This window comes from Anolis carolinensis, unplaced genomic scaffold (assembly GCF_035594765.1).
Source record: "Anolis carolinensis isolate JA03-04 unplaced genomic scaffold, rAnoCar3.1.pri scaffold_8, whole genome shotgun sequence".
NCBI classification, from domain to species: Eukaryota; Metazoa; Chordata; class Lepidosauria; order Squamata; family Dactyloidae; genus Anolis; species Anolis carolinensis.
The window spans coordinates 21,103,111-21,124,211 of NW_026943819.1; the positions used below are offsets into that span (position 1 = coordinate 21,103,111).

At 41.6% G+C, this 21,101-nt stretch overlaps 1 long non-coding RNA gene across 1 annotated transcript; it reads left to right on the forward strand.

Moving 5' to 3' along the window:
* Positions 1-13,217: 13,217 nt before the first annotated feature.
* LOC134293400 (uncharacterized) lies at positions 13,218-17,637 on the forward strand. The gene is made up of 2 exons (XR_010000364.1): positions 13,218-13,621; positions 16,979-17,637. It is a non-coding gene; the product is annotated as an uncharacterized LOC134293400 (long non-coding RNA).
* Positions 17,638-21,101: the final 3,464 nt, after the last annotated feature.

Consider the following 21,101-nt stretch of genomic DNA (forward strand, 5'->3'; position numbering starts at 1 on the left):
AGCATATTTTGGGAGGTAGAAAACATGGCATTCCATCATCTCGTACTGCAATGCTCAAGGTATCAGAAATGTTACTGTTTCAAATATAAATACAGTAGAGTCTCACTTATCCAACACTCGCTTATCCAACGTTCTGGATTATCCAATGCATTTTGTAGTCAATGTTTTCAATATATCATGACATTTTAGTGCTACATTTGTAAATACAGTAATTACAACATAACATTACTATGTATTGATCTTTTTCTGTCAAATTTGTTGTATAACATGATGTTTTGTGCTTAATTTGTAAAATCATAACCTAATTTGATGTTTAATAGGCTTTTTCTTAATCCCTCCTTATTATCCAACATATTCGTTTATCCAACGTTCTGCCGGCCCGTTTATGTTGGATAAATGAGACTCTACTGTACCAGAATGTCTTCATCCTGCTTTCTTGATGTCTTTGGCATCATGACTCTAGTATTGCACCTTGACTTCCCAGAACTTTGAAGCTTTTGGCTTCAAACCCAGTTGACTTGAATTTCACTAGGATTGAGTTTAGGAGGAGAGATGGGGGAATTGGAAAAGAAAAAAGAAAACACTGAGGTTATTCAGCACCATAAAATATTGATAGGAGAAAAGAAGATTAAGATGAGTATCTAAGTGCTACTCCATTGTTTGGGAATGAGCCAAGATCTTCTTCCTCTCTGTAACCTTCAATTTCTCTTGCCTCTGCTCACTCTGCTTCAGAAAAAAATATGCAATCACATCTATATTTTTTTAGACTCTAGTATACACTGTGCTATTACCTGGTATATTTGTATTTTTTATATTTATGTCCCATAACAACTATAGATTATATGTTTAACTGGGCAAAGGTTTTGATAAATTCCTGTCTCTGGCATTTTTTAGAGTAAGGCCTGAAAAAATTAATTCACTTGTATTTGAAAGATCACTGCACCGGAACATAATGAATCCACCTCTCCACCATTTGGGTAGATTCTTATCCAAAATTATCAGATAGAAAGTTTTTATCTCATCCCTGATGGAAGAAGACAGCCTGAAGATATTCTTTGTTAATGTTGCAAAAAGAGAGGAAGAAGATTGTATCAGATAGGAGCATCCAAATTAGAATTCACTGGCAGTCCAGTATAGGATGATATTGCTTGAAATCCTATATCAAGATTGCATATATACCTCAATGTGAAATCCTTACACAGAGTGGCAATGTGCCACACCTGGGATGTAAGACCAGATGCATATGCATTCCCACCCTGTGTAAGGGTTTCACATTAAGGTATATATGCAATCTTGATATAGGATTTTAAGCAATATCATCCTATACTGGACTGCCAGTTGTTGGGAATCATCCTGGACTACTCAAGTCTAGATGTAGTTAGATAGATGATCGAGTTAGATTGAGGGAATCCTTTCCCTGTTTCCAAAGCATGCCTAGATAGGCTTTAGTGTGTTTCAGTCTATCCTGTTTACATCTCATCCCTTACTTTGAAGTTAGTGGAAATATGAATCTTTAGGTACACTAACTTCTCATTGGTCAGAATGTCTTTTATGGCCCCAATAAACTGGACCATGCAGTTGGAACCATTTTGGTTCCTTCTTCTCCCTTTGTTCTTCTAGCTAAGAAGAAGCATCTTGCTGTCTCTCCTGGCAAGATGTAACTATTTAGATGTTTGTTATTTTTCCTTTCTTATTTTTCCTTAGAAACCAGTCTAGAGTAGACTAGACAGCTCCCAAGCCTTTCTATCTACAATGGAGTTCTTTTTATCTGAATAAATACTTTTTGAACTTTTATTGAAACTCTGCAGTCCATTGCAATCCTAAATGATCAAAGGCTTCTCTTGCTCGCCCCGTGTAAGTAACTGTTGCATTTAAAAGCTTTGTTTTTGCTACTCTGCTGATTTTTGGTGGAATCTCCCCCAGAGGGGGTTAAATTGAGTCTAACCGCTCAGAGATTACCACAACAACTGGTAGTCCAGTATAGGATGATATCGCTTGAAATCCTATATCAAGATTGCATATATACCTTAATATGAAACCCTTACACAGGGTGGCAATGCGCTACACCTGGGATGTAAGACCAGATGCATACAAGGATGTGGAACAAAATGGAGAACTAAATAATTCACATCCACTCAACACTAAATGTGGAACTCAGTTGAACTTAATGCAGATGGGATCAACTGTCAGGACCCAGGCTGCAGAGCACCAATAACCTTACACAGAGGCCAGATTCTATCTAATATCTTTATTATAGAAATATATAAAGTCAATAAAACCAAGTGAAGAATAAAGTTCAGAAGCAGACCTTCCAGATGAGGTCAAATATAGTCCAGAAATGTATTGTCCAATATAAGATATTAGAGTCCAAAGTTATAATCCACTTGACCGAAACACACACTTTGCCGAGCAATAGTGTGGGGAATGACAGAGTCTTTAAGGTCCAATGTAGCTTGACAACTAGGCTAGAAAATAACTTGATTCTTGGCTAGATCAAAGGCTTGGAACGAGGCAAACACGAAACATGAATAGAGTCCAAGGAAGTCCGTGAAAACAAGGCAAGGCTGGAAACTTGATCCGGGAAAAAAGGAATTGGGGTTACGAAGTCCACACACGATCTCTCTCCTCAAGCTGAACAATTGACTCCGCAAAGTTTCCCTTGCGAGCAGCACCTATATTGGGTCTCGTTTTCCCACCGACAGAACACTTTCCCTAGAGAACGAGAAGCGAAACCCAACTCTGTCCAGATGCATGACTCCTTAGAATTTCCCAAGGGAAGCAGACCTAATCAGCTAATTGTTTGGCAGTGATTCTCAGGCTCCGGCGATTTGCCTCCCTGGCTCCCCTATCTCTATTATAATTGTCCCTCCGGGAAAAAGGGGGGGAATTCTGCCCAAGGCCTGTTTGGCTACATTCTTGAGGACAAACATCCTCCAGGTGGAGAGGCTCCGATTCTGACTGAAACGGCGGAAATCCCATGTTTTCCTCTTCGTCTGCCACCATAGTACTAGGAACAGGACTACAAGGCCCATGAGTCATCACATAAACATGCTCACCTGCTTCTGCAAGGGAACTTAGGCATGCTTAGTAGGCTTGATCGATCCATGAAAAATTTGATTCTAAACTCGTTTCAAATCTAGAGGGGGCAGTTTTTCGTTTTTGTTGCTAATAACGAATTTGGCCCCCAAAATTTTTCGAAATTAACGAAAATTTGTTATTTTCTAAATTAATTCGTTAATGGCGGACGCGCATGCGCGGTGGCCCAAAAACAGCCCGAAGGGGGGGGGGACTTAGGGGGCTCTCCCGCCCTCATTTTTTGAGTGATCTTCTTCAAACTTGGTACAGTGGTAGAACACATTTAACACTGATAGCTCACCAAAATGTGGAACGTTTCCCTTATCCTCTGATTTTTGGCAAATTTTCATAGCTTTTATAATAAACCTTTTTTTAATAATTGCAGTAATCTGTTCCTGGTTTGAAAGTCTTATTTCCTGTTAAATTGGGTTGTCTTTACTGTGAAAGTCATTGTTCTACTTCAGAAACTTTGTTTTTGTGGCTGAAACTTTGTTAAATTGGTGTGTGTGTGATATATATTGTGTATATATATATATATATAGTCCCTGCTTGTGTGTGTGTGTGTGTGTGTGTGTGTGTGTGTGTGTGTGTGTGTGTAGGTAAAGGTAAAGGTATCCCTTGACGTTAAGTTCAGTCATGTCTGACTCTGGGGGTTGGTGCTCATCTCCATTTCTAAGCCCAAGAGCCAGTGTTGTCCATAGACACCTCCAAGGTCATGTGGCCGGCATGACTACATGGAGTGCCATTACCTTCCCAGAAACACCCAGAAAATGGGAATTCCAGACAGGAAACAATCAGGGCCAGCTAATACCTCCCAACAAAGGATTCCCCCAGGTAGGAAGCAGCCAGGCTTTGAAGCTGCAAGGCTATTCAATGCTAATCAAGGTGACCAATTGCAACATTCACACTTGCCTCCCACAGACAAGAGTTCTTTCTCCCACCCTGGACCTTCCACAGATATATAAACCCCACTTGCCTAGCTTCGCACAGACGTCAAAACCTCTATGTCTGCCACAGATGTGGGTGAAACGTCAGGAGAGAATGCTTCTGGCACATGGCCATAGAGCCTGGAATACATACCACAACAGTGTGATCCCGGCCATGAAAGCTTTCGACAACACAACCACAGTATCCATTCAAGTTCATGTAGCGTGGTATGGACTGGAGACCTGTATTGGGGGGAGGGAGGGTGCGAATCTGGGCCCCTGGGAGCAGCCGAGGATGGGCCTGGCCCACACCCCCTCGCATCCCGGGCCTCTTCCTTCCTCTTCCTTTTGTTATTTAAACTATATATTGTGAAATTATGGTGTGTTTTTTTTCATGCGTGTTCTGTGTTCAAGATAGGGAGACCAAAGAGGAAAAGCAAGGGAGGGACGGAGGCCCCAACACTTCCGGCTCCCATGCGAACTCCCCCCTTGTGTGCCTTGGAGGGTGGAGCATGCGCACTGGCTCTCCCTTTCTCTATGGCTCTTTTCAGGTCGCTTGGGAACCCGAAGTGCCTCCTCCCTTTGCCTTTGTGTCCAAGAAGGAGAGAAGGACGTTGCAAGGTTTGCATTGAGGGTGTTTCTCTGGTGGGTTTGGCTTGGAAGGGGGCTCATTAAGGCCCAATTAATTAATGCACTGAGCTGAGGCGAGGCGGCGGCGGCGGCGGCCATTTCCCCCCTCCGTCTTCCTCCTCCTCCTCGGCCTCCTTCCCCCTCGCCCCCTCCCATTGGCTGAGCCTCCCATTGGCTGAGGGGCAAAAGGAAAGGAGTTTGGGTGCTTTGCAAAAGCTTTTTTTTCTTAACAAAAAAACGAAGAAATTAGAAAAAACGGCCTCTCGCGATTCGAAACCGCGATATCCAGACGTGTGGACAACCAAGGTTCGATATTGCTTCAAAACAATCGAAAATAACGAATCAATAACGGTAAACGGGGAAAACGAATTATTTGAGCAAGCCTAATGCTTAGACATCAAGACAACCCTGACTCTTGGACGGAATCCAGTTACTGATATAAAATGGTGTAAAATTTTATTGTTGCTGTGTATGTGGTTTTAAGGAGACCAGAGTTTGAATCTCCATTTGAGGATGGAAACCCATTGGGTGACTGGACAAATCATAACATTTTGGCCTCTGAGGAAGACAAGGACAACCCTTCTGAATCAGTCTTGCTAAGAAACTGCTAAGATTCACTTTAAAGTGGCCACAAATTGGAAACAACTTGAAGGCACCTCCATTACACTCCTGGAGTTAAGCTTCAGATCCACAATACACCCTTGTTAGAGGATGCTGACACTGCACAACCAGAAAGATATGCATCAATAGTTAATATAAAATACATCTTGATACACATTGATGTACAAACACCAACATATGCAGATTGCAACATATGGGTTACTCCCTTTTGAATGGAATACAACTGTCCTGCACTGAACAAAACTTTTCAGCCACTTCTATAGGTATGTCAACAATGAAATATCAAACCTTGTTTTCTGTCATTTTAACACTCTTTTCTGTTGATGTACAACAGATGGAAATGACATTTAGGATTGAAGATATCAGCACTGCCCATAAATTCACCTCCTGCTGTTGATAACCCCTCAGACAATAGTTAGTCCAATGAGCAGAAGGCCTTAGAGTTTCTCTGTTTTCTCCAAGCTATTACTGGGGATGTAAAAGTAGAATGCAAAAAATAAAGACAAAAAGGGCAAATCCTAGTTCTAGTAGTAAAACACATGAAGATGAAGAAACACGGGTCTTTTACTGCTAGATTTGTAGAAGTCACTATTAAAACTGGTTTACGATGTACCATAACTCTTTTTAAAACAGAGGCATCAGGTGTCGCTCCCAAACTGGAATTAGGTATATGTGCCTGTGAAAGTGAAACATTTAAGATCCAGAAATATAGAAGATCAAATCTTTTCGAAAGAAAGGCACGAGAAGTACGTTATTTGCTATGCTGGAATCTTTAGGGGAATGCGAAGCACGGAGCTAGTCTGAAAGCATTTAAATACTTTGGCTTAAAAAAAAGTTTTTTTCACACAATGCACGTTCACCCCAGAGAAGGACTTTAAAGTGATGGGGTTTTTTTTCTCCTGCTTTCTTTCATTCTTTTTTTGCTTGAAGAGGAAAAAGGAGGTAGGGGAGCTCTCATCAAAAATAGAAACTAATAATGTGGTATTGAACCATTCCTTTGACAGCTAATCCTTCAAACATGATTCTGCTTGGAGAAGAGATTTTGAAAAAAAAATGCAGGGAAGGAAAAGAGGAAAAGGAATTGCAGGGGGTCCTTATTTTTCATCTCACTGAAGATGAGAGAAAAGTTGTTCAGCTTGTAATTTTAAAAAAGAAAAGTACATAGGCTTTCAACCTTGCTGGCCAACTTGTTTTCTTCTTCTCTTTTTTCCTTTTCCTCTTCCTTTCCCCTTTCTTCCTCCTCCTCCTCTTTTGCAAAAACAGGTAGAGAGAAATGGGGGGAAATGCCAATTTTTCAAGATGTTTAATGACAAAATGGCAGATTACAAAATCCATAAGTGGGTGAGCCTTGAGGTTATGTTTTTGAGCAGGCACCCAATGCTCCATTCATCACCATGAATGGTGTGTGTATGCTAAAACAAAGTAAGAGTGTCCTCCTAACATTACTGAAGTAGGTGAAGTATGGTCATTAATATGTAGCCCTCCAGATACCCTTGGACTGCCATCTCTATTAGTCTTAGCCAAGATGGTGGGACCTATGGCTAATAGCATCTGGAGTCAATAGGCCCTCTTCACTCCTGATCTAAAGAGCTCCCCAAGGCTATTTAAAGTAAGCAAAGTATGCAGGGTGAGTCAAGTCACTTTTGCCCATAGCCAGGTGTGCATCTGCACAACTATGTGGCCCAAATGATTCATTGGAACTTATGCCTCAAGTACCACCTCCCAGCAGTAAAGAACGGGTGGGATCACAAACTTATTTATTGGAAAATAAGCACACAAAGATACTGTGGGACTTCCGAATCCAGACTGACAAAGTTCTGGAACACAACACACCAGACATCACAGTTGTGGAAAAGAAAAACGTTTGGATCATTGATGTCTCCATCCCAGGTGACAGTCGCATTGACGAAAAACAACAGGAAAAACTCAGCCGCTATCAGGACCTCAAGATTGAACTTCAAAGACTCTGGCAGAAACCAGTGCAGGTGGTCCCGGTGGTGATGGGCACACTGGGTGCCGTGCCAAAAGATCTCAGCCGGCATTTGGAAACAATAGACATTGACAAAATTACGATATGCCAACTGCAAAAGGCCACCATGCTGGGATCTGCGCGCATCATCCGAAAATACATCACACAGTCCTAGACACTTGGGAAGTATTCGACTTGTGATTTTGTGATATGAAATCCAGCATATCTATCTTGTTTGCTGTGTAATAATAATAATAATAATAATAATAATAATAATAATAATAATAATAATACAACTTTATTTTTGTACCCTGCCTCCATCTTCCCATAGGGACTCGGAGCGGCTTACATATGGCACAAGGTGCCTAAAACAATGCATAAAATGAACACACAGTACATTTCAAAATAAAATCACTAGTATATAAAACAACAATTTGAACTCAGAACAGCGTCCAATAACCTATAGTGTCATCCATACTATGGCATCATGGGTGTTGTTGTTTTTTTACATGGTTTTTAGCCTTCTTTGCCAAAGAGTCTTGGTATCTCACGAAATTACAAATCCAAAGAATCCAGAAGATTAAACCATGAGAATCCATTTCATCAAGAAATCCATGAGCTGGGAGACAACCATAAAATTCTTGTCTTTTTCTTTAACAAAATATTCTCTGTAAACTCAAACTTTTTCCATAACATTTATCTTCATTAAAACATATCAGGTTTTTTGTCTTACCAAAAATAATGTGCACTTTTGTAAATTTTTAAAAAGAAAAAAACAAAAGCAGATTTTAGTTGTCGAAAACTGTGCAAAGAGTAGTATTCTGTGCAGAGGAGCACACATTGTTGAAATTCTTTGTTCTTGCTCACATTAATGAAAAAAGGAAAGACTGACTTTCTCAGCCTGCATGAAGGGAGATTGAGTGAACAATTTCACCCTGATACCCATGTCCAAAAAAAATTCTCTCCATGCATTGTCCAGGGCCTCCAGCATGATTTTATGGCATGCTTCCACTGAAAATAATTCAGTTAAATATGATCTGCAATTATCAACAGGTTTGTTTTTCCACAGTAATTCTGAGCATTTATCCCCATGGATATTGGGGTCATACTAAAACATCTTTTACAAAAATGTAACCTGTTGAATCTTTTTGAAGGTAAGAAATGGATACCTTCAGCAAAAGCAAACACAGTGCTCAGGTTTGGATCATTTGCTTGATAGATCTGTGAAGCAATTCTGATGACGGTTTTAGAAGCCTCCCTCTGGCTAATGCTTCCTGCAAGAGGCTGATTTGTACAGCAGCTCCCTATACCAACACTGTTCTGAAATGCCTCGGACCTCCCTCTGGCCCATCCCTCAAGCAGCTGGCAGACCCAGCTGCCCACTCCATCTTCTTGGGCCTGCCACCCTTCTTTTTAATGACCCTCTTCCATGCAGCAAATGAGGCAGTGCTGCCCGTTCCTCCCTCTCGCCTGAAAACAAATTAACACTCCATTAGCTTAATGAGGACTCTCCCTACTTCCCTTGACAGGATGCCTGACACTCTATAAGCAGTTGGAGGGGTGGACCGAGCCATGGCAAAGGGCAGCTTATTGATGGGGTGGAGGATCAGCAGCCAAGACACAGAAGCTTGTCTGGAGAAATGTGTTCATCCATGGTTTGCATGTTCAAGTTCCTTTCATTTGGGGAAGAGACAGGGATGTATTTTTTTTTTTACTAAGGATTTCATCAGACGCATATCTTATTGTATTTTCCAGTCTGTTGTGACTCAGCCACAGTATAGCCAGAGTGAGGATGAAGAAGGGGATTCTGGGTTTCAGATACAAGAGCCAGTTGAGTCAGAAGATGGGCTGCAGGAAGATGGCATGGGAATGCAGGCTGATTCAGAGGCTCGAGAATTGCAGTTTGAGCAGAATGAACTGTTGACCCAGAAGCCATAGATAACAGCCAGGATGACATTCCCATGGGAATTAATGAGCAAGAAATGTCTCAAATCCCGGTCCAGGTGCAAGATAATGGAGACCTTGAATTATCTAGGGCTGACCAGTTGTTATGGAAAGGATTTCAGCCCCGTAGGAGTGTGAGGCTGGCGGGGAAGGAAGAGACGAGAGAGGCCTCTTCTGGGAAAAGAAATGCCTTTCTGAGGTCCTTTTAAAAGTGTGTGTTTGCAGATAGCTCTTCGTCAAAGCAAATCCTCACTTCATCTGTGTGGATGTTCTTGCTTCATGCCTAAGAGAAGTTTCCTGGATCTTTGTACATTTGGGCCTTTGTTTTTGGGATCTACTGTCTACTGCCTTGATTTATGGATTATTAGATTGCTATGGTTTATGGACTAATGGATTTTTATGGCTTATGAACTAACTGGATTCCTATTGACTCTTTTACTGAAACTTTGAAAAACCTTTCAACTGCCTGCTTTGATTTATATATTTGCTTTTGCTCAATAAAATTACAAAAGACTTTTCCTGTGTCAGACTGAGTGTCTTTAGCAAGGTGAACTATTCTGAGGTGCAACACAGTCTTCTAGGATGGCCAGCTATATCATTTCCTTTCCCTATCTTTTATCCACTTTCATTGGTTTGAAGACAGACTTGTGACTCTATTTCCATGATCTGCAGAAACAGAGCCACTCAGAATCCCACCGAAAGTGCCCTTATGTCATGTGATGGCCTTCATGGGGTTCCGTCTCTGAAGCTCATGGAAAAAGAGCCAGAAGCCCATCTGATGAAGTCTTAAGTGTGCATCTACATTGTAGAAGGAATGCAGTTTGGCACCAATTTAATCACCATGCCTCAATGCTATGGGAATGTTTTGGTGAAACACTAGCACTCTTTGGCAGAAAAGGCTAAAGATCTTGTGAAACTGAAACTCCCAGGATTCCATAGCATTTTTTCATGGCAGTTAAAGGGCTGTCAAGCTGCATTCATTCTCCAGTGTAGATAAATCCTAAGTTTTTTTTTTGAAGGAATGAATAGTTAATTTTAACAGTTTCTCCATACTGGGAGAATTTTTTTTGAAAACCTTTATGTAACTGAGGACTTTTTCAGCTAAATGTTGGAGCTAAAGATTCTCTACTGGAAAATGTATTAGGTAGTGTTGTAACACCAGTGCAAGCTAATAATTCACTCGCTCATCTCTTCTAGCTTTCCTCTTTCCTGTGCACGTCTCATGAGCTCATTCTGTAAATTAAGTGGCAGATAAGAGTCAAGCAGCATTAGCTTCCTTGAAGCCTTTGTTTGTTGATGCAGCTTTGTTTATAATTTCATGTCTTAATTACAATGAGTTTAGTTTATACAGGTGGCAGGGTGGGGAGGCAAGATCTTTCCCTCTCCCTCCTTCTTTCTCATGTGTGTGTGGGTGGAAAGAGCAAGGAATTCCCCACAAGTCAACGAATGCTCAGATGTGCAATTGCCAATATCTCTAGCAAAAGCATCTGTGCACTGAAAATCCTTGACTACATTTATGCACACTGAACGATGAAATGATTTCTCTGGGAATGATGCAGAGATTAGAAGCATTAATCCAGGACTAGCAGACTGGATGAGTACAGACGAGAGCAACCTGCAGACTGCCTGGGAAGAAGGACAGGCTATGGATTTCTTGGAGATGGATCAGATTCTGTGCATCAAATGGACTCTTTCTGATTGAAGAAGCTGCTTTTTGTCTTCAGCCAGAAAGCAGCACAGCAAGGATCCTCACCATGGAATCAACAGAACCAGCCTGACAAAAATATGTCCACTCTAGGCATTTCCTAAATCCTCCAACATGACTCTATGCTATGCTTCTGCTGGAAACAATTTGTTAAATATGCTTCAGAAAGTCTGGGAATGTAATCCCCAGGAATGCAATTTGTAAGCTTTCCTGCAAGTCTTTGTGACTGGCGTATGGTGTATATTACATAAAATATAAATAAATGCTTACTTGAACAAAAGTAGGCATGTAGAAAGTCAAGCTGGGTGGGTGCAGCCATTGAGAAGGCTTTCTGCCTTCCACTCACTAAAAGAGCCTGTGGATCTCAATATTGCAAGAGAAATACAGTGTTTCATTCATGTGTGTGTACACACACATATGTGTGTGTGTATGCATGCAGGTAAATTTTATTGATTCGATTGTCTATTAGAACCTCTTCACACGAGGGGGGTGGGAGTGTGGAAAAGCAGAGGGAACCATCTTCTTCTTTCCCTACTGTCAAAGTCTTATGTCTTTCCAACTTCTGTGATGGCAATGGTCAGTTGCCATTGCACGTTCTGTGTCCTCTTTTCCCCACTTCTGTCCAGCTTCTATCCTTTTTCTCTCATTGGGAAAACACAGTCTTCCCTCCGAATCCCAGCTCTGCCTCAGTGGAGTTCCACAGACAACCACCAGAAGTGGTTTTGTATCAGGTGACAGCCTCTGTGGGACTTAGTTATGACATCACAGAGAAATGGAGAGAAGGTTGTGTAGGACAAAGTCCTTAGTTGACACTAACAAAAGAAATCTGGGAAACCACCTCAGGAAAAGTATAGGGGAGTATCAAGAGTTGAATTGGATGTCCCAGAAGGATGGAGTGACTCCCTGGAATGGAGATTTCTCCATCTCAATATAACCAGTTATATTCTGAACCAGATGTGGTCCAACAATGAGGCGAATTAGGCAGTCGCCTGTGGCGCAAAAGATACGGGGGCGCAGTCGAGACTGCTTTTTCTGTTGATTTGTTGTAAAACATGATGTTTTGGTGCTTAGTTTGTAAAATCTTAATGTAATTTGATGTTTAATAGGCTTTCCCTTAATCCCTCCTTATTATCCAACATTTTCGCTTATCCAACGCTTTTATTTTTCATTGATTGGTTTTTTTTGGGGGGGGGGCAAAATTCTGTTCGCCTACACTTGAAAAATACCTAGGGCCAGCTCTGTTCTGAACCCTAATGTTATGGGGAAAAAATAGCTAACATCCATCAGCTACCTTTCCTACAGTGAACCCCCAGCATTGGCTCTTTCTCTTAAGCAAATTCTGTACTGTCACGCTTACTTCAAACGACCGGCATGAACACAGACCAAAGGTAGCTGCTATCAAACAGGATCTTTATTGAAGAACACTCGACTTATGCAAAGTCGAGAATGGCATAATGTTTACATGCAATCTTCTTTATTACCTTTGTTTCAACGTCACACCACACGTAAATACCATCACCACAGCCCTACACCACATGTCAATACCATCACTACAAAACAAGCTACTCATTAAAATTGTTTTGGTCTTCTCTCTTGAATTTCCCAGGCTTCGTTGCCAGGTTTTCCGTTGGAGCTGTAGAGGAGTGTAATATGTTATGGCTCCGATTCAAGAGCTTGCAAACTCAGCTCTTGGAATCGGTCCCATGACACTGTACTAGATGATTTTGTTGTGATCCAACAAGGCTGTTTTAGTAATTTCACTTTTTTCAGGAGCTGGTGGTCAGAAACCTCATTATACTACTGATGCCATTTTGAAATGTTACAGTAAGCGGGCTCTTTTCTCCTCTTTTGATTGAGTTTGCTCCTGGGGTTATCAGCAAGATCTCCTTAGGTCTGGGGATGTTGATGAGCACCGCTTAGTAAGACAAGTACTGCATATTGTGCCTCGTCTTTGCTCACCAACAGGCCCCGTGGTACAAGAATTCTTTCTCTCCTTAGCAACCGGAGGTGTTTTCCTCCCCCTGCCTTTCATTTTCTTTTCCATTTGTTTCTTCCTCCAGCAGAGAGACTCAGAACACTGCAGCCAGAATCAAACAGCAAAGTGGCAAGAATGTTCTAAACAAATATTAATCAATTAATATTACATGCAGGGCGACACAGAGGAGCGTGGAACGGGAGGCTAGCCAGAGGGTATGAAATCGTCGAACACACAGCATGCCTTGTTGTTGCAAATCCCTTGGAGGCATGAGCAATACCCAATGGCACACTTTATCAGGATCTCTTTTTTTAAAAAAAATATTATTAGTGATGGAGAGAAATATGCTGGCCGGTGCGTTTGTTTGATTTGCTTGACTGCAAAATCAGTGATAAGTTGTTGTGTTTTCCAGGCTGCCTTCTTTCATTGACAAGAGGAACAAGGAGCGGGTTGGGAAAGTGTAGGAAGGACAAACTCAGCTCAGGTATAACATATTTTTAATGCTAATGGGCAGGATCCCTGAGAACTTATACTGGCATAATTGGTGGTTATATTTGCATAAGACCCTTCAGGGACATTGCAAAAGAAAGAGATATCCAGTATCTTCTTCTGCAACACCTTTGACCTGGCTATGTCACAATGGTGCTTTAGGTCTCAAGTGCACAACTTGGCTGCTGTTGCACAACAAGGTAAGAAGGAGTAGCATTTTTCCTTGTTCAGGGGTGTGGGGAGGTACATACCGCTTCTTCTTGTATGCCTCTTCCAGCACCTTGAAGGTGACGACAATTTGGACAATCCACCCCCTCCCGATGATTTCAACATAATTAGCACTTTGGACAGGTTTCTCCTGATTTTATCTAGATTTTATCTTTTGTCCTTATATGTGAATTTTTATGACTGGTTTTCATTGTTTTTAATCTGTTTTATGGTGTTATTTTATTGTTGTTGACTGGGCTTGGCCCCATGTAAGCCGCCCCAAGTCCCTTTGGTGAGATGGGGCAGGATATAAGAATAAAATTATTATTATTATTATTATTATTATTATTATTATTATTATTATTATTATTATTATTCCCTGGCTGTTTAAAGCAGGCATGGGCAAACTTCTGCCCTCTAGTAGATTTGGATTTCAACTCTCAGAAATCCCAGTCAGCGTACTGACCGTTAGGCATTATGAGAGTTGAAGTCCAAAACACCTGGATGTTTAATGGTAGACAGAAACAATCCACAGTGACTGGCTGGATAGGATGACGCTACATTATGAGGTTAACTGCTTGCAGTTACATCACTTTGGAAAATTGTCCAACCCTTTTGAGCCCACTAGAGCTTTATGATCCATCAATAGTCAAAACAACACCTTCTGTCAGTTGCTAAGGTCTTTCCCCCCTTTTCTAAAGGAGATAGACACAGTGTTTCAACCCCTCAGTATATTCAACTTAGGTAAAGGTAAAGGTTTCCCCTGACGTTAAGTCCAGTTGGGACCGACTCTGGGGGCTGGTGCTCATCTCCATTTCTAAGCCGAAGAGCTGGCGTTGTCCATAGACACCTCCAAGGTCATGTGGCCAGCATGACTGCATGGAGCGCCGTTACCTTCCCACCGGAGCGGTACCTATTGATCTACTCACATTGGCATGTTTTCAAACTGCTAGGTTGGCAGGAGCTGGAGCTAACAGCGGGCGCTCATTCCGCTCCGGGATTTGAACCTGGGACCTTTTGGTCTGCAAGTTTATTTATTTATTTATTTACAGCATTTATATTCTGCCCTTCTCACCCCGAAGGGGACTCAGGGCGGATCACATTACACATATAGGCAAACATTCAATGCCTTTTAACATAGAACAAAGACAAGACTAACATAGGCTCCGAGCGGGCCTCGAACTCATGACCTCCTGGTCAGAGTGATTCATTGCAGTGATTCAGTGCACCTTCTCTCCAGCCTGCGCCACAGCCCGGGCCCAAGTTCAGCAGCTCAGCGCTTTAACACACTGTGCCACATTCAACATAAGAAGCCACATATGTCAACAAAAGGCTTCCAATGGGAAGGCACACTGGACTTCCTCATACTGGGCTGAGTTCAATCCTAATGAAACTTTTCACAATGTGGATGCACACATCACAAGTGAGCTTGAGCCAGGAACACAAAACCTTTTCCTAATTACAAGTGTTTTGCCTTACTGGGTCCAAATGAGAAGCTGATGATGAAATGGAATATTTTTTCTAACTTCCTGGCTCTACTACTATTAAGCCCTGCTACATACAACTAAATGAAGGACACATTGCTTTCTTGTTTGCCTTTCCATCCACCACTTTCTCCTTCCTCTATTGTTTTCTCACCTCTTAGGCCGTATGCTCCTGGGAACAGGGACTTGTTATCTGCAAAGTAGCAAGTACTCTAATAGCTCTATACAGACTAACAACAAAAATGAGAGCAGGCCACAACAGAAAAGAGGATAAGAAGACCATAAGTCTTGATCATGAGTTCCTATGGGTATCTTGCTGAGTGATTGCTTATCATGCCTTCCATTGAAAATATGAAGCTACAGGCTACCATATTGTTTGCACCTCTTGTTTGAACTCATTTGCAACTCAGTTCACATAGGTTGCACAAGATTCTTAAGCAGCTGATGAGCCTTCCTGAGGCTTAAAATACAACTCCTATCAGTTCCAGTCATCATGACCAATGATGAGGGATGATGAGAGTTGACATTTGGAGCAATTAGGCCGTTTCACTGGGGCTGTATTTACTCTTGCAGTAGAACTATGGTGGCATCCAGTATAATTCCAGAATAGTATAGATCGCCCTCCATATTCATAAATAAAGTAGATAAAATAAACACCGATCTCCAGGATTCTCTAGGTCTTCCAAAACAACTGTATAGTCAACTTCCAGGACAGTGGTTCTCAAACTGTGGATCTCCAGATGTTTTGGTCTTCAACTCCCAGAAATCCTAACAGCTAGTAACCTGACTGGGATTTCTGGGAGTTGTAGGCCAAAACACCTGGGAACCTACAGGTTGAGAACCACTGTTCTAGGAGGACCTAGAGATACCATTTTTGTCAAACCTGTGAGTAAACAAATCTGCAAAAATTACACCTACAAATGTGGAGGACCGACTGAATAACTGAGGCATAGCTACAGTGGTAGGAACTTATGGTACACAACCACTGAATGGGATCAAAGCCAGACTTGGCCATTGCTGGGCTACTAAATGATCAAATCTACATTTTGCTCTAAAATTACCATCACAGTCTTCTTGTAAGAAAAATGGGAGTTTGCACCTGATTTTAAAGCAAGACCATACCTAGAGTGTAATTTTGCTTTATAATAAGGTCCGTGCCCTCTGTCTGCTTTGTTCTTGAAAACAAATGACACTTTACTTGCTGCTATCATTTTTCCAAACTTTGGCAGTGCACTCTGTCATCACTGGAGTACTTGGAGGGCTGCAATAAAGAACAGGTGAGTACACGTACCCTGTTTCCCCTAAAATAAGACATCCCCAGAAAATAAGACCTAGTAGAGGTTTTGCTGAATTGCTAAATATAAGGCCTCCTCCGAAAGTAAGACCTAGCAAAGATTTTGTTTGGAAGCATGCCCGGTGCCCACCAAACAAAACACCATAGCATGCAGGATTGGTAAATGTACATACCAGTTGTATGTGGAAATAATGGTAGTAGCAAGAAATTCTTGACAGAAGTCACAGTTTGTCTGGTTTGGTTATGTTGGTTTGTGATGACAACTACTGTACAGTATAGAATAAATGTTCATTTTTTTTGTTCGACAATAAATGTGAATTCTTCTTCATGGAAAAATAAGACATCCCCTGAAAATAAGACCTAGCGCATCTTTGGGAGTAAAAAATAATATAAGACACTGTCTTATTTTCGGGGAAACACGGTAGCTCACGATCCATACATTGCCCATGCCTGCTAGAGGCACATAGAAAAGGTGCAAGGTGTGGACTTACTCCTGTGTGAAATGTTCATCAGCTGAATGGACCATAATTCTTTTCATTAATGTGCCTTTTGTATTATTTACTGCTCCTTGTTTTTTTCCCCATCATCAGAAGACGAAAGATCTGCATTCCTAATGGCAGTTTTCCTTTTGCTGATCTCTCTATCTCGTTGCCCTGCAGAATCTTCTCTTTTTCTGTATTCCTGTCCCCTTGCTTCTCTTCACTGTCTTGGAAGCCCTGTGGTGAAAGTAGCAACAGAGACATCTGATCCAAAGACAATGGCCCATTCTTTTGTCCAATTAGACCTCTGGATGACACTTTGTGAAAGAAGTGGCAGATTATTTTCTTTATCCGAAGCCCTTCAACACCACCGCATTAATCATCATTAGCTCCACTCGCCTCCTGCTCGTCACCCCACCCCTGGACGGCATCCACGGAGCTGTGTTCTATAGGAATTGCATTGTCATTGCCAACTCATTAATATCCGCTGATTTGAATGAGGTGCTGACCCTCCTTTGTTAAGCGAGGCCTGAGAAACAGCAGCGCTGATGCATAATGCCATCCGAAAAGGTGCTCACCAGCCATTGAGGACCTCCTCCAGATTAAATTTTCAAATGTCAGGCTGGAAACAGAAGCTCATTAAAAGTGCATCCTCAAAAAAATGCAAATGAAGAAGAAGGCGGAAACATACACATGGACATCCCCCCCTTACAAGCTGTAGCAAAGCCTACATTTTTCCAATGCCACATGTGGAAAAGTGATTACAGAGCAGCCTTGATTAATTAGGTGTGAGAATTTTTAGCACTTCTCTGGTAATAAACAATACAACTTGCCCAGCAGCCTGTTCTCTCTCGTTCCATGGTGGCACAAAGCAGAACGGCCAATTTTCTACTTGTCTGATGTACGAAGATCAGATTTGCATTGATGGCAAAACTTTCATGTTGGCAGCAATGTGAAGAGGCAGTGGGAAGGAGGGAGGAGATGATGGGAGGGAGGGAGAAGTTCTCCTTGGTGGACCCTCTGCTCGACTTTAGCCAACAGCTCGTCAGCTTCACTGGCTTAGAGGGCTCCCGTTAATTGCCTCCCTCCCACTGTGTTGGAAATTGCTAACAAGATATGTGCTGGCCAGGAATACATTTCACATGCAGATTTAAAGGTGATGCAATGATTCCATGGCAGAAAAGGAAATATTACCTGTTTGTTTTGCATTTAATAATCTGCTTAATCAGTGAGCCTGGCAGATGATAGCTGAGGCCCCGGGGATCAGAGGCAGGACAGAAAACATAATGTTCATAACCAGGCCTTACATTAGGTAGAATGGAGCGACATTCCTGAGGAGAAAACAGCAGCAGACCTTGACTTATCCTCACAGATTTCCCTTCAGTTGTTTTGGAAAATACTATTGCATTGCCAGTATTCAACTAGCAGTTTTGTGTGGGATGAGAAATTGGTTCATTTTGCCCCTCAGGCAAAACATCTTTCAACATCCCCAATGTTTCTCTTCATTTACTACTGTAAATTGTTGTTTCCAGTCTATTGGTCATATGATATATCTTGGGACCTCATCACATGGAGGTCCAGAAGCCAGGGGACTGCGGGGGGAAAGTAGCCAGCTTTGTCCTCTTGCCATTGTGGGTTGTTGGCTGCTGTCACACAACATTTCAATGTTGTCCCTGTTGGGAAATCATCCTGGACTACTCAAGTCTAAATGTAGTTAGATAGATGATAGAGTTAGATTGAGGGAATCCTTTCCCTGTTTCCATGCCTAAACAGGCTTTACTGTGTTTCACTCTATCCTGTTTACGTCACATCGCTTACTTTGAAGTTAGTAGAAATGTGAATCTTTAGGGACACTAACTTCTCATTGGTCAGAATGTCTTTTATGGCCCCAATAAACTGGACCATGAGGTCGGAACCATTTTGGTTCTCTCTTCTCCCTTTGTTCTTCAAGCTAACAAGAAGCATCCTGCCATCTCTCCTGGCAAGATGTAACTATGTAGATGTTTGTTATTTTTCCTTTCTTATTTTTCCTTAGAAACCAGTCTATAGTAGTCTAGACAGCTCCCAAGCCTTTCTATCTACAATGGAGTTTTTACCTGAATAAATACTATTTGAACTTTTATTGAGACTCTGCAGTCCATTGCAATCCTAAAGGCTTCTCTTGCTCGCCAGTGTAAGTAACTGTTGCATTTGCTTTGCTTTTGCTACTCAGCTGATTTTGGTGGAATCTCCCCCAGAGAGGGTTAAATTGAGTCTAACCGCTCAGAGATTATCATAACAGTCCCCAGATTCTCCAATGAAGCCAGGGATAACAGAGCTCTGCCTGAAATATTCCTGTGTCATTTAATGGGTTCCAGTGGACTCTGTCCTGGCAGTGTGTCAGCAGCACACTAAGACAAGGAAAACCACCTGTCTGATGAGGTGGTTGGATTTGATGGGACTTGTAGCCTAGAAGATCTGGAGAGTGCCAGGTTACCTGCATTTTGTCCTTAATGGAAATCCTTACTTTGCATTGTGGTGGCTATTGTATCAGCCCATGTTTAGTCCATGACATACAGAGGCTGGCACTATTATGTAGCTAAATGCAGAGAAGAGGAGATAAGGAAAATTTATTTATTTATTTATTTACAGTATTTATATTCCGCCCTTCTCACCCCGAAGGGGACTCAGGGAGGATCACATTATACACACATAGGGCAAACATTCAATGCCCATCAACACATCAAACAGAGACCGAGACAGACAGACGCAGAGGCAATTTAACCTTCTCCTGAGGGGATGTTCGATTCTGGCCACAGGGGGAGCAGCTGCTTCATCATCCACTCTGACGGCACTTCCTCATTCCAGGTCGTAAATTAGTTAAACTTGCCTCCCCACTTTTATAAGTGGTACCTTATTTCCTACTTGATAAATGCAACTATCTTTCGGGTTGCTAGGTCAGCAACGAGCAGGGGCTATTTTTTATTTCTAATTGACGGGTGCTCACCCCGCCACGGGCTGGCCTCGAACTCATGACCTCATGGTCAGAGTGATTTATTGCAGCTGCTCAACAGCCTGCGCCACAGCCCCAACATATGATGACATCACAGAGAAAAAAGAGGAATTGGATATAGTGTTGATCTTTATAAAGTATTGCTTGAGACATGTTTAGGATAGCAACAGGCATGCAGGAAGGTCCTTTTAGTGGTGGCACTCACAAAACTGGAAGTTCCTCCAGTTGAAATTTAGGATTAGATGACTTCCCCCTTGTTCAGTTTTTCCATCATCAAAAACCCAGCTTTTATACATTTGGTGGCTTTTCTTCGTTTCCCGTAATCAGTATGGAGTCTCTGTTTTGTGTTGTAGTTTCCTAATTGCACATTTATGCATTTTTAGTGGAGAACCAGCATTTTCTTTAGGCAGAGAGGTGATTCACAAGTTATATCAAGTCAATAAATAGATTTAAAAATGGATTCAGAGTAAGAAATGTGAGTACATTAACCTGAGTAAATGTGAGTGAAAAGACAAAGAGGTTTCCATGAGACAAGTTATTTCCAAACTCCTTGTTGTGAGGGGATTTGAAATGTGAACAAGTGACAAGAAAGACTGTGCTATGTCATTCTGAGACAGAATGTGAAAAGGATATTTATAAAGTAATTATCATGACAGGATGCAAGTCTCTCCCCTATCTTGCTTGGCATCCTGTTAATGAGTTAGAATACCGTAAGCCCCACCGTACCTATTGTAGCTCGCTTTTTGTCATTGCAGTGGTGGATCACTTTGCCCACTGTGCAATGATCCCAAATCCCTTTAAGTCACCTTCTAAGAGTTGTAGCCTATGTCTCAAAGGCAGCACTTTCCATATCATTAAGCAATAGGGCATCTGAAGACATCAGCCAAGTGATATTCCTATACGTTGATATGTGACAAGGATGTCGTCTGTAGAGCCACAAGAAGTTCCTGTTGATACCTGATTCATCACTTTTGGCTATAGGAAAATAAATGGATTTGCTACTTTCTACATTCTCCAGTAACATATGAAATGCCATGTTAGGGCATGCTGTGTTATGTAAAAGGTCGGTTATACGTGGAGGGTGGTACTACGAGATGTAGCTTCTTGCTAAATGTACATCTCTTGATTTATTGATTGATTTATTTATTTCCGATATTTCTACCCCACCCTTCTCCGCGAGGGGACTCAGGGCGGCTTACACAACTGGCAGGATCACTACCAGTATATCATAATACAATAAAATAATAAAACAGTTAAAATTGTTAAATAACATAGTAAAATACAATATATAAAAGATTTAACACAGTGCAA